Raw genomic sequence first — 14,561 nt, forward strand, 5'->3', positions numbered from 1 at the left:
GAAGTGTTGGGGCTTGAAGATGATCTGCTCAATATGCTTGTAAATCAGACCATGAGATCAACCAGATAACAGTCGGAAGAGTGATGTTTGCTGCTCTTTCCTGCTGTAATTCTGAAAAAGAGAGGACAAGAAAAAGAGATGCATTTGCCCCCAATAACGGTCTGTTAGCAAAACACCTAAGCTGATGTAAGCCTGGCTTTTGTGACAACTTCAAGCCAGATGGCTCGCACTAATGTCACTAATTTATACTTCATAGAGATGCATGATATTGGAATTTTGCCACTTAAATGTTTGACCTTAAAACACACTATTTAAAGTTTAAGGCTTAACAAAATTACCTAACTTCAATCCTTGAAAAACACTTTAAAGTTTAAGGAATCAGGATGAATGAAGAACAAGACCCAAGCTGACATCAATCTGTTGGTCCTAAAACTCCTCTAATTTATTTGGCCGTACAGCTAATAGACTAATAGATTGTAAAAAAGTGGCACAAATTTTCATATCTGCTTATGCTGATAACATGCCGATATTATTGTGCATCCCTTATGCATTGACATTATTAAATCAAATCAAATTAAATCAAAGTAGGGCCCTTTAACCCGTAAGCGATCCTACGGATATTTTGTGCCATTCAGTTTTTTTTTTCAAGCCATTTTGGCTGTGTTGAATGAACATAGCTCAACTTTGCCTAAGGATATTCACGTTTAATTTCTTTTTTAAATTGTAATCTCAGTTCATAAATTAGCCTAAAATGGCTAAACTACACAAAAACCGACACACTTGTTCCTAAAGACAAAAAATGTCCCATTGAAAACTATTGAAAATGTCATTTTTTTTATCCTACATTTATCCAAACATAAACTAATGCATTCATTTATGTTAAGATTTCATTTTGGGCAACTAGTTTTACATTTTTAATTTTCATATTTGTCCACTAGATGGCACTACTTTTTCCCCAAAACATGCTGCAAAAACTTTGTACTTTTTACCTTTTTTTTTTTTAAAGGTTAAAGGGTTAAAATCCCAAAATATAATTTATATATGATATTTATATTTCAGGCTGGAGTAATTTTAAGATATTGACTTTCTTAAAGCAGAAAAAACAGTAATATATTATTTTTAATGCTGATTTTAGGATGCTGACACTTTTTGTCCTTAGGACTATGATTGTGAGTTTTTTTTTTTTTTTTAACGGACACTCCAAAAAAGTACCAATACTTCAAAAAGTCAATGTTCTGCCAATCATTGACCAATCTCAGTGCCTGATGAAACTAATCATTAAATGGTCCTTGAAATGTATTTTATGGAAATTATTATTATTATTATTATTATTGGTTGTTTTTTTCCAATAAAAACTATGGAGTTGTGTAAACATTTTGGCCTTTAAAGTGTTAAAATCAGAAATGTATAATTTATAGTTGATATGTGTGTTTCAGGCTGAAGTAGTTTTCAAAGACTGGTTCATTTAAAGAGGATAAAATGTTAAATATTATTTTTACAGCAGTTTTTGGGAAGTTGATATTTTTTGTCCTGAGGGACGAATGCGTTAGGATATTAAAGAAACTCTAAAGGGTTAATTGAGTCTTTAAGGGGCCTAGTCTGTGGGCGGGCCTTCTTATGTCCTTTTTTAAGTATTCATAAACTGAAAAGTATTCCAGGTTTCACATCTCATATTGTTTACTTCTATATGTGAACAGAGACTGACCTCGACCTAATTGTGTAACAATGTAACAAACTGCTTTATGATTTAGACCAGAGAAATAGGAGTGAGAACATACTTAGTTGTGTTATGTTAACCATTTATGTTGTCTAATTTTAGTCATTGAAAAAGCACGTAAATTAATTTTTCTCATCAAAAATATTATGTGCGTTTTCACACAGTTCAGTTGGTATGGTGGTAATCTTTGGTCAAGTTGTTCATTCTTGTAGAATTTCATCAACTTTGGTCTGAGATCACACAGAGAATCTAAAATGTGTGATATGCAATGAAAATGCTTCCTGATAGGCCAGAATATCTTACAGTTTTTGATGCAACTTTGATGCTTCAACCTGAGAAAATTAAATTGCTAATTCTGTGTCACAAACAAATTAAAATAATTGATCAACTTGGTTAATCACATTGTTTCAAACAATCTGAATCATCTGGATGACACTGGAATCATCGTGCTCCAGCGCAGTGTCAGTGAGAGATAGAGTGAGCTGAGATTGAGCGTGCATTAGTTCATCTTGGATCATGTTATTTCTTCAGTGAGACAGACAAATTGACTGTTTATACCCGGCAGGGATGCACAGGTAAAGTCTGTGTCTGGGGAACTCTGGATGTTCGTGACCTTGGTTATGTTTTTCATCCAGACAGCAGCCTGATGAAAGCGAAAGACACTTGTGGTTGTTTCTGAAGATCTGTTTGGGCTGTCTGTGGTTTTTAATGCTTCTTCGTCTGGCTATGGTAGCTGGTTTGGTCCAAAAAATGTCCAACGCCAGTGTTTGACTGCGGCTTTCACACCAGGTTTGTTTCAACCAAACCCTAAATTTGCATTCACAGGTGTTTCATTGGAAAATAAGCTCAGTTTGAGGTGGTACAAATACTCAGCAGCCTAATTTTGCTTGACTTTAACGTCATCACTCTTTGTTTCTTTGATATTCACAGGTTTTGCAAATCAGGCCCCAGTCTACCAGTCAGCGATAAGAGACAAGATTGGTCCCCCTCAGTAGCCTTGCAGCAAGAACACGATGCACAGCACCCTCCCAAAGTCTGATCCTCACCTTAATACTGCACTTAATTAGCTTTTGATAGCATCTTCCTGTGCTCATATTTAACTTTGGGGTGACAAAAAGTTCATCTTAAACACGCTGTCACCTTCTTAGAGCTGCAAATACACCTGAAACAAACATAGTCGGACCAGAACTTGTCACAGCGTGGTTCTGTTTTTACCCAACAGTCACAGTTAGTGTTGAGGCGATGCAGCCGAGGCCTGAAGCTGACGTCAGTGAACACTTTTCTGTTTGCTCAAGAGTTAGAGGAGAGAGGCTCGGTGACAGGATTTGATGACGAGTACACAAGACTTTGGAGTGTCTCTACGCTCTGATGACTCACAGCAGGTAGTATGAAACAGAATGTGAGATTATAGTTAAGGCGTCTGTATCCTGCAGCGATAGAAAGATAAAAAACATTTCAGCTACGATGTCAAACACTGAAAATCAAACTTTTGAGTTGATTTTGACAGTTAGGAGCTTAAACAGAGAGCCATGCATGACTTTTATTGGTCCACAAACAACAGGTGCAGTCTATAAGATTAATCTTTTTACTCTCTGAACACATTCTGCACCCTTTAGTGTTGTAATCTCCAATCCTGACTCATGGACTTTCAAAAAGTCCAACTTTTAACTGAGACATTTTAAAATAGAGCAGTTACGTCTTTTCAGGGTATTTATTTAGTCCTATGTGTGTCTCAAGAGTTTTCTTTTTCAGGAGTAGGGATGACTTCACACTGTAAGGCAAAACCAGGACCCGGGGTTAGGACAAATAATGGAAGCCACAATACAGTAAAAAATTTTGATCCACACAGTAACAGCCTATGAAGTATGGAAGCTCATTTATACAACTTTTCATAAGGAATATTTAAAGTTTGGAAATAAAAAAAAAAAAAAAAAATCCTTAGTCATAATTATGAGATTAAAGTCATGATTATGAGATTACTTTTTCATAACTTTGTCTTTTTCTTTCATAATCTGACATTTTATTTCATAATACAGAGTTTTCATCTCATAATTTGTACTTTTTATCGTAATAGAAGTGAATAGTGACTTTTTATCTCATTATTTAAACTTTTTATCTAATAAAATTGACTTTATAACTCATAATTTTGCATTTTATCTCATAATTTTGACTTTTTATCTTGTAATTTTCACTTTTATTTCATTCTTTCTACTGTTTATCTCATAATCTTTACCTTTTATCTCATTTTGGCTTTATATCTCATAATAATTTCTTGGATCTTATAATTTTTGCTTGATATCTCATAATTTGGACTTTTTATCTCATAATTCAGGTTTTATCCCATAATATCTTCTTTTCATCATAATTTTGACTTTTATCTCACGATGTTGACTTTTTATCTCATAATTTCATGTTTTAATATCCTAATTAGGACTTTTTATCTCAATGTTTAAACTTTTTTATTGAATAAAATGGATTTTAGAACTCTTTATTTCAACATGTTATCTCATAATGGTTACTTTTTATCTCCTAATGTCGGCTTTTTATCTCATAATTTCAATTTTTCTTGTTATTTTGACTTTTTACCTCATAGTTTCAACTTTTTATCTCATAATTATGACTTTTTTGATTCCATAATATTGACTTTTTATATCATAATCCCAAATTTCACCTCATGATTTCAACTGTTTATCTCATAATTTCTACTTATCATCTCATAATTTCAACCTTTTATCTCATTATTATGATTTTTATTTTTTTTGTTTGTTCTATGATTTATTATTATTATTATTTTTTATTTCATTTATTTATGTTTAGAATTGCCTCACCTTCACTTTCTCTTTTCTAAGTAGCAGAAATTGGCTTCCATACATAAATCTTGAGCTTTTCAGGAAAAGTTTGTTTTCTGAACACAACTTCAAGAATGATATAAGTTTAATTCTGCTGTAAAGATTGGCCCTTAATATGGGAACTAATGGGGACTGCTTGCTATCTGAGTCAGCCTCTAGTGGACACTCAAGGAACTGCAAGCGTTTAGACTTTTGTTTCAGTTGCACTTTTTAATACCAGCACTTGCAGCTATTCTATTCTACATACATGCACCACTGTCAGGTTAGAGTGGTTTGCATTATTCATTTATTTACTTTTTTTTTAACCTTTTTCCACTTGAAAAAGTGAATTTGGGATTATATTAAGAACTTGAAAATAGTGATCTTTGTTAAAGGACATGTATAATAAATGTCTTAAAGTATCTGGCATGAAAAAGCAGAGCTAGTAACTTAATCTCAGACACAGTTACAGATAATTAATTAGTTTTTTCTTTATAAAATATGCAGAAAAGTGTCACTAATGTCATTATAGCTTGATCTCTTTAATGTGGTTTACTGATGAAAAGTAGTGCGGTGTGTTTTGGGACGTTTGGCTGAAAATGAAGTTAAAGCCACTGTGAATTAATTAAAACTGATGGATTGTAACTACTTAGGTCAGTCATCCATGATTAGATGCTGTGCTATAATTACTGCTTTAACGTTTTGTGCTACATAGCATTTTTTAATATGCAAGCGAGAGCGTTTTCCTGCTCTTTTTGTCTTTGTCAGGCCGTAAAAAATACAGTACTAAAGGAGAATGGAGATGTTACATAAACTTTGTTAAAGGAGGCATTTTTTGTTGTGAGAGCACTTAAATGTGAGGCTGAGATGTGTGACATTTAACGTGATTTTGTAGGCTGCATTTGAACTTCAGAACAAACAGAAAGCTGGTTTGTTAAGAAGCGAAAGGGCTTTTAGAGAGAGCACCTGACTTTTTGAATATGGAAATAAAAATGTTACAAGGAGAGCTTTCATATTTCTTTCCACACGGTCCGGCTCGTTTCAGGTTCCCCTCTGTGTCCTTGAGTGTGATTTCCTCTCATCGGCGTACTGTACAATCCTAGAGGTCAGCTGAGATAAAAATCACCCTATGGAAGGATAAAAGTGTATGTTAAGATTAGGATAAGCATGTAAACAAACACCCCAGGGTGATCTGCAGTTCACACTCAGGGTCGCCTAATTTCTATGTGCAAAGCAGAGATTGCACTCAGCCTTTTCCGGCCTTGTGTTTAATTAACGTCAGCAGAGAGGAAGAGAACAAGTGGCCCCTGCTGTGCTTTGGTGTCACTTAGAAGCTTACAGATTATAAACACACATCTGCACCATATCTCCCCCGGCCCTCCATGAGGTGCTCGCACGCTGCCGCCTCCCGCAGTATTATCAAAGAGGCCTGTCAAGATGCAGCAGCAGGTTGTGTTTGCTTTGTGTCCCAGACTTTGTCTTAAATGTAACCTCAAAGGGAATGGATGCACGCTTCCATCTGAAGTGGAAATACAGGGGAAAGGAAGGGCGCTGCAGAAAACCGAGGGGCGGTTACAAGATCTCCCACAATATTCAAGGAACCACATCCTGATTAGCACCGACTCTAGCCTGAATTAGCAATGACTTTTCCTTGCATTAAAACCAACCAGTTATTAAATTGTTAAATTGGATAGTCCCAGCATGCATTGCAGGGGGTCTGCAAGGGTCTCAGTCTTCACATCCAACTGTGCTGTCAGCAACAAGGATGAAAAAGCCAGAGCAACATCAGAAAGACAAAAATAGTTCTGCTACAGAGGCAGTCTGCATGTGGAGATTTACTGCATGGTATAGCGAAGGAGGAAAAAAATTGTGTAAAATCCTTTCTGATTTTGCAGTTTCTGGCTGCTTCTTCCTCACTAGTTTCACAACACAACCTCTTAAGATTAACTCTGGTGTATACTGCATCCCATGAGGAGTGTTCAGTTTGTAATTTGAGGAAAAACGTTAGGATGATACTGTAGTTTGAGCCAGGAGTGTACAGTATGGATCGCTGTTTTGCAGAAAGTATTCCTGCAACCAAACTTCCCTTACCAAAGACGTTTCCTGCTCCAGGTTGTTATGCTCCTCATCTTTGTAGTTTATTATTTATATGGGCGAACTTAGATGGACCAGAAGGCAGCTTGTAAACACAATAATGCACTGTGAATGGCATAAAGTGATGAATGAAAGGAGGGAAATTATTTGATCATTTCAAACATATCACTGATCATCAATTGGAGATCCACCTCTGGCCTTCCACAGCTTCCCATCCACCCCCCCTTTTCTTTCTTCCCTTTTATGATGATGTGTTACCAGACAATATAGAACTGTTTGGTATAAAACAGTACTATATGACAAGACACGAGAAGATACGATAAGATACAGCCGATGCTGTGTTACGATACGGTTTGATGTTGGATGTTATAAGATAGCATGGAACAGGTTGGTATGATATCATTCAGACAAGATAGGATGCAAAATGTCAGATTCTGTATGATTCAACCTGATGAGACACAACTCTATATAGTATGGCCCAACATAACACAACACAGTGATATGAAGATATATGATTCAATACTATATGGTCCTGCGCGGGGCATTTTGTATTTGTACAACCTTACACTGCCATATATCACAATATGAGATAGTATGTTATGATTTGAGGTATGTAAAGATACAAAATGTCACAACACAGTGTCTCTGTGATAAGTTATATATTTAACAAGACAACTATAAAATTATACAATGCTAGAAGTGATTAAAGAATTTAGAATAGTTTGAAACAGGGAAGTTCAGGATTAATGTAGTCACTCAGTTGGTGTCAGTTTCATCTCTTCATTGCTCTTTTTCCACTGTCAGCTTCTCTGTTGTCCAATTATCTTTTTATGGCGCCCTCTTTCTTGTCATAAGAGCTGTTCTAAGAAGTCAGTGGTAGTGATGTGAGGAGTTAAATTGCCAGGGAAGTTAGAGTGCTGTATTTTCTTCAGTTTTAAATAACTATCACCACTGATTCATTAGTTGTACACGAGTCAGGATGCTGGTTTCCTGTTTTTCAGTGTCCATCTTTTATCATATTTATACAGGCCCCCATTAAAGCAGCCTAAGGGGTTTAATCTCATTCACCACAGCGCCATTAAAGTAGAACTACAGTCATATGAATGTGAACATTTCAAAGGGTGGTCTAATGATGTGAAGTCACTTTAATGAAAGTCTGAAACGGGTCAAATAGTACTCAATGGAGACACAAGAATGAGTGGTTTTTCTTGGTTGATTATTAATACATCAGCTTTTTAAATAAAAAACGTGTTGGTTCAGTTTTTGTGATTCAACATTCGAGAGAGAGAACAGGAGCTGCAGACCAAGCCATATGTTGAGAAAAACTCCCCATCTGAAGATAAGTCCAATCTGGGTTTGCATGAAGCTAATGGGACATGAAATTGCCTCCACTGTGTGGGAACTTTAACATCCACCAATCAGCCAAAGAGGAACCCCCCTCTGGCCAAACACAATATTTGGGCTTATTGGATACAGAGTCACACAGAGCTGCTGCTTTACATTCATGATCTGGTTCACTCTAAAACTCCCTTTGAGCTGCTAAACATGAAGTACGGCCAGTAAGGCTCAAGCTTTATACAGATATCAACAGATTTTTAACACTGAAGTTAACTCATTATGTAATAAGAAAAAGTCAGTACTTTAAAAGAGCATAACCCTTTTAAAATGAATGTATCCCCATAAATAATGAGTCTAAATCTAGAGTTACACTGTTAGGTTGTGGTCATGTTTACAATAAAAATGTATCATTATATTAATTTGACTATAATTTATCTGTTTCTTCACAGATATGGATATTATTAATGCACAATTATCTACACTTTGTAAAGTAAGCTCTTTTGAGTGATAAAAGTGAAAGAAACTCAAGAAAACGTTGCTTTCAGACACTCCTAGTGCCTTGTCATCTCCCTCTTTCCTTGCTCCTAGTTCATGTTGACACAAGAAGGATAGAGGAGAATAGGAAGAGGTGGCCACTATTTAAAGCTAACATAAGCTGATATTTACAGCCATTTTAGGCCAGTATTAAAGTAATTTAGGCCAAAATTTAAGGCCAACATAAGCTGATATCTACAGCCAATATAGGAGGTATTTAAGTAAATGTAGGCCACTATTTAAAGCTGATATAAACTGATATTTACAGCCAATATAGGCCAGTATTAAAATGAATATAGACCAAAATTTAAAGCTATGGCCTATATTTACTTTAATACTGACGTATATTGGCTGTAGATATATGGACTGTATATATCAGCTTATATAAGCTGTAAATATCAGCTTATATCAGCTTTAAATGTTGGCCTATATTTACTTTAACATTGGCCTATATTGGCTGTAGATATTAGCTTGTGTTAGCCTTAAATATTGGCCTATTTTTACTTTAATACTCGCCGATAATGGCTGTAAATATCAGCTTATGTTAGCTTTAAATATTGGCCTATATTTCTCCTAATACTTGCCTATATTGACTGTATATAACAGCTTATATAAGCTGTAAATATCAGCTCATATCAGCTTTAAATGTTGGCCTATATTTCTCCTAATACTTGCCTATATTGACTGTATATATCAGCTTATATAAGCTGTAAATATCAGCCTATATTTACTTTAATAATTGCCTATATTGGCTTTAAACATAAGCTTATATCAGCTTCAAATATGGCCTAAATTCACTTAAATACCAACCTAGGTGTTATCAGCCACTGTAAGCTCAGTATGAAGTTTGCCAACTTTCACTTTTAGCACTAAAATGACAGATGCTTTACCCTGAATTTAACTCATGGAACAATGTTTGAATCATCCAAAAATATTTCGCCTAATTTATTTAGTTTCACTCTCATAAATTTGAAGTTTCTTATTATTTGACGCACATGAATCCTTGAAAATGAAGACAGCTTTCTGTTTTATGGCAGAAACACTGAACAGAGCAGAGCTACAAGTCAAAACACACCAGCACATGCATGGTTTATGTTTATGTGCAAGGTTATTGTAGCCTCCAGCCTAATCATGCTAAAATATGCACGTTCTAACCTCGATTGAGATTGTCTTAAAGCTTCAAGGAGAGGGGAAAGTTTGTTTCTGCTTTCTGTGCCTGTGACCCAGTCCCTTTCTCCTCTTATAATATCATAAAAATATTCACTAGATGAAGAAAAATTTGAACCACGATGAGATGAATCTAGATAAAAGCCAGTTTTATTATTGATTCCTTTTATTAAATCTCTGCAGATCCAAACAGATGCAGTGTAGAAGAAAAGATTTTATAGCTTTGATGTGCAAAAATGGGGTGAAACTCGATATTTTCCTCACATTTTACACTCTCTGTGTTAATTGTTATCTGATCTTTTTGTTGTTAAAGTCGGAGGACAGCTTCTACTGAAGGACCATTGTCTGGAGATGTCCCTGGCTGAAACTCAGCACTAGGTTCATATTTTTTACAATGAATGTGCCCCTGATGGTTTGTATTTTAGTGGCTTTTTGTCTGATTTTGGTGTTTTGAAGTTTCAGCACACAAACAGACACTACTGTTGTTTTCCTGTAGATTTTGGATTACAGTTTATGCAGATTAAGCATCAAAACAACCTGTGAAAGCATAGAAGATGGATTAATATGGCTTTTTAAGTAGCTTGCACCTATTCATGTGCCATTTTAAATGTCCAAATACAGCGTGATTACATAAGAAACATTAGAATGTAAATGGGGGCCATTAAAACAAAGCACATACCTCACACAAAACTCTAATTCATGTTATAAATTGCAGCTATTTGAGCTTAATTATGTCACTGTGTTGTTCTTTTCCGCCGATTACTCACTGGCTGCATCATGATAAGAAGTATTGTCTGTCAGATTGAGATAAATGCTCACATACATCTTATCACTGGAAACACTGGCTGCTCTGATTTTCGTCTCGTGGCCGTATTATCATAAAGATAAGCAGTGATCTCCCTCTGATGAATTCCTCAAAACCAATCTGATGTAAGATGAGATGAACAGGCTGTCAGCCACTGGAATGCCTCCTGCTCTCTCACACGTGCATGTATATTTAATTTTTTCACTCTAAATGGATCGAATCAAAAGCAGAAATGGAGACGTGTCATTTTTGATGTTATTCAGGTCGACACAAGGAGGGGAAAATGAGAGCAAGAACGACCAGCAAGCTACGAGAAGATAAAAGCTAACAGGAAGATGTCTAAAATGTGACATTAGCAGGGCTGGGTTAGTTCATTTAGAGGCCCCAAGGCAGAGGCCAATGTGAGGCTCCTTCACAATAAATAAAAGCATAAAAAGATTCTGATACCTGAATGGTACAGCAGCACAAATACAACTCCTTGACACAGAATATTTGGCAATGTTTTGTTTTGTAATTCTCAAAAATTCCAACACAAAAGAACAGTCTAAATTGTCCAAAAGCATTGGAAAAATAACCTTTCTTTTTTGGTTGTTTAGGTTTTCATTGTGTTTCAAAAATGAGGCAAATATGTTGGCAACATTTGGAGAAATGGTCAGACATAGCAAGGAAGGAGGCAAATATGGTGGCAATATTTGGAGAAATGGTCGAACCTAGCAAGGAGGAATGCAAATATGTTGGCAATATTTGGAGAAATGGTTGGACCTAGCAAGGAGGAATGCAAATATGTTGGCAATATTTGGAGAAATGGTCGGACATAGCAAGGAAGGAGGCAAATATGTTGGCAATATTTGGAGAAATGGTTGGACCTAGCAAGGAGGGAGGCAGATATGCTGGCAATATTTGGAGAAATGTTGGCAACACTTGGAGGAAAGTGTGGCTGTGGCAGGGAGCAAGAGCCTCTTAATGTTGTTATTATGCTTGATCAATTTAGAGATTGCATGCAATTTTTGGCATTCAAAAATGAAAAAAATGCTCAATACCCAGTTTGAAATTTTTCTTATTTATTTTTAAAATGTAATAGGATACCCAGCCCTTACTACATCTTGAGGCCTCTAAGAGCATAAGTCCCAGACAATTGCCCACCTTTGCCTTTGGACATTCGGTGTAATATTTTAATTAGAGATCCCTGTTAAGGATGGAATTGTTGAAAAACTTGCTTGAAATATGTTGTCTTGCAGCAAGGCCATGTAAAGCTTGCAGAGGGTCATCTGCATCATGGACCCCTTTAGGCCACCCCACCTCAAAGTATCTGCGTACTACACCAAAGCTATCACGCATGATGAAGTCAAATTTACGCAGCAGTTAAGAAGATTAGTCAGATTTTAATCACTAGTGTTTGTTAATCTGAAACATACTACATCTCCCATAATGCATCTGAATTTTACATTCAAATCAGAAATACTGTTATCTAATGCCTTTGTCTTTCATCCTCCACACCCCTCTTTTAAACAGACTTTTGTATTGAATTTGTCGGCTCCACACTCAAAATGATCTTACCAGGACGACATCATCATATCTGTAACTTCATGAAGCAGCATAGGGCACTGGACAGTGGGTTCAGAAGGCTAAGCAGCTCATAAAATAGGCATTTCCATGAAAAATAATTGGAGTGCCTTGTTAAAATTTAAACAGAGTGCAGTAAATTGAACAAATTGTCGATTGTTATGACTGTGAACCTCAGGCTTTAGTAGACCGTGGGGATGCAGGGCTGTAAAGCAGCCACATGTAAAAAAAAAAAAATCCAGCTTTTATTTGCTATTTGATCTGTTAGGGTGAGAGGAAGGCTTCTTTCTTTTGATTTGGTTTATTCTTAACACATCATTGTGTGTTACAGAGGAATAGGTTCACATTAAAGAAAAAAAAATCAAATTTCAGGATTAAAGTTGCTTCACTGTGAGAATAGAATTGTAAATTGACATAAAGTTGCAAGAGAAAGTGTTGCCATGCCACCAAACAAAGCTACAAAGACAAAACAGCTGATTTGGAGACGACAATATGCTGAGGCCATGCCATAGACTGGGGATTCTGGGGGGAAATAAAACTTTAAAATGTAGAATACATTTAGACTAGCAGAGCAACTGTACCCATTAGTGGTGCTGTATAGACTAGCATCCTTGCAGGTAGCCTCAGTGCACTCTCCTTAAAGAGGCAACAGACACTGAAATCACTGTAAGCTCGTGGCATTACTACTGCTAAGTGCCTTTTACAACCCAACTCCAAAATACCGAAATGTTCCTTGAAGAATGAGTCACAAAGTAACCAAACTGGCAGATTCTATTGACTCTAGTAGGTTAAAGTCAGTCCTGAAATTTACAAGATTGTTGTCATAAAACAAGGTTGAAATCCCTAAAATGTATGAGATTAAGGCTGTTATTCATCTTACAAAAATTCTAAATTAGCAAGACTGGAATTGAGTGTTAATTTCTGAGTAATATATTAGAAAAGCAGCAATTACACAGTCTTTAAGAGGGTTAGGATTCTAGTAGAACATGTTTGTATATGAAGTAAACATTATTAGCACCAAGGCTATAAATAGTAGAAAAGATAATAAAATGGATGACTGACAGTTTAACGCTTGTAGAACGACTTCAGAGTCTTAAATTTACAACTTTAATCTCATAAAAAATAGTAACATCACATAAATTCACACCTTTTTCCTGTAAATTAACAACTTTATTGCTTCATAGAATAAGATTCAATTCAAATAAATGTACAACTTTATAACCTTATTAAAAGATTTGAATCACATTATTTTAAATTTTATTCCAATGAATTTCAGACTTTAATCTATTTAAAAGAATCGACTTTAATTACATAAATTTACATCTTTATTCCCATTAATAAACAACTTTAATCTCATTTAAATGGATTTAAATTATATAATTTACAATTTTAGTCCCATAAATGAAGAACTTTCATCTCATACTAAATTGACAACTTATATCTTTCTTCCTGTAATGAACAACTTTATAGCCTAAGGAAAATACGATTAAAATTGCATAAATTTACAACTTTATTACGGCAAATGTACATTATAACCTCATAAAACACAAGATGTATATTACATAAATGTACTAACTTAATGCAGTAAATGTGCATCTTTACAGCCCCATTAAAAATGGATTCAAATCACATAAATTAAGAACTTTATTCCTGTAAATGAACAACATTATGAACTCATAAAAATAAGATTTGAATCAAATAAATTTCCAACTTAATTGCAAAAATATACGACTTTATAGCCTCATGAAAATTGGATTAAAATGACATAAATTTTGAAATTTAGATTCAAATCACATAATTGAAAACTTTATTCCTGTAAATATACTATTTATACCCTCTTAAATCAAGATTAAAGTCATATAAGTGTATACCTTTACTGACATAAATTTAGGATTTTACTCTTACAAAAATGTCACTTAAATAACATAAATCTAAGGCTTTATTCACAGTCATTTATGTCTTCATAACGTAATAAAAGTTATGCATAAAAAAATGTAAACCTTCAAAAATTTGACTTAAGTATATGATTTAGGACTTAATTACCATAAATTTACAGCTTGAATCTTTAAAAAGATGCTTCAGTCTACTCATTTTACACTTCTATCTTTGTCAGTTTTTGAGTTAAATCATGTGCAGTCATGACTTTTATGAAAATTGGACTTCATTCTAACAATTTTACATTTTTCATCATATAAAATGTCTTTTATCTTGAAATCTTTTTTCTTTAACATAACCCTCATATACCATCCCAGTCTTGCATTAGTAGTATATTAGGCTTCATTCTGTTTAAAGTATCAAAGATTTGACTTAAAAATGAAAATAAAGTCCTTTTTGTCTCCAAATACTCGTTCTTTGTTTTTCTTTAAAATCGTAGCAGACTTGCTTTCATCTCAACTCAAGTCCCCAACCATTCAGGCCAAAGTGAAGCACCAATTTGAATAATACCTTTCTTAAGGCCTGCAGCGGTCTTTTAGAGGCTTTTATATTTAATATCCCTGCTGCCTTTTCACTTCAA

General features: G+C 34.9%; 1 protein-coding gene across 8 annotated transcripts in view; it reads left to right on the top strand.

Annotated features, from left to right (window-relative positions):
• Nucleotides 1-14,561, top strand: part of LOC121506408 (neural cell adhesion molecule 2-like) — a 475,738-nt gene that overhangs the window by 458,242 nt on the left and 2,935 nt on the right. The gene's annotated exons all lie outside the window — the stretch shown is intronic.

This window comes from Cheilinus undulatus, linkage group 24 (genome assembly GCF_018320785.1).
Source record: "Cheilinus undulatus linkage group 24, ASM1832078v1, whole genome shotgun sequence".
Taxonomy (NCBI): domain Eukaryota; kingdom Metazoa; phylum Chordata; class Actinopteri; order Labriformes; family Labridae; genus Cheilinus; species Cheilinus undulatus.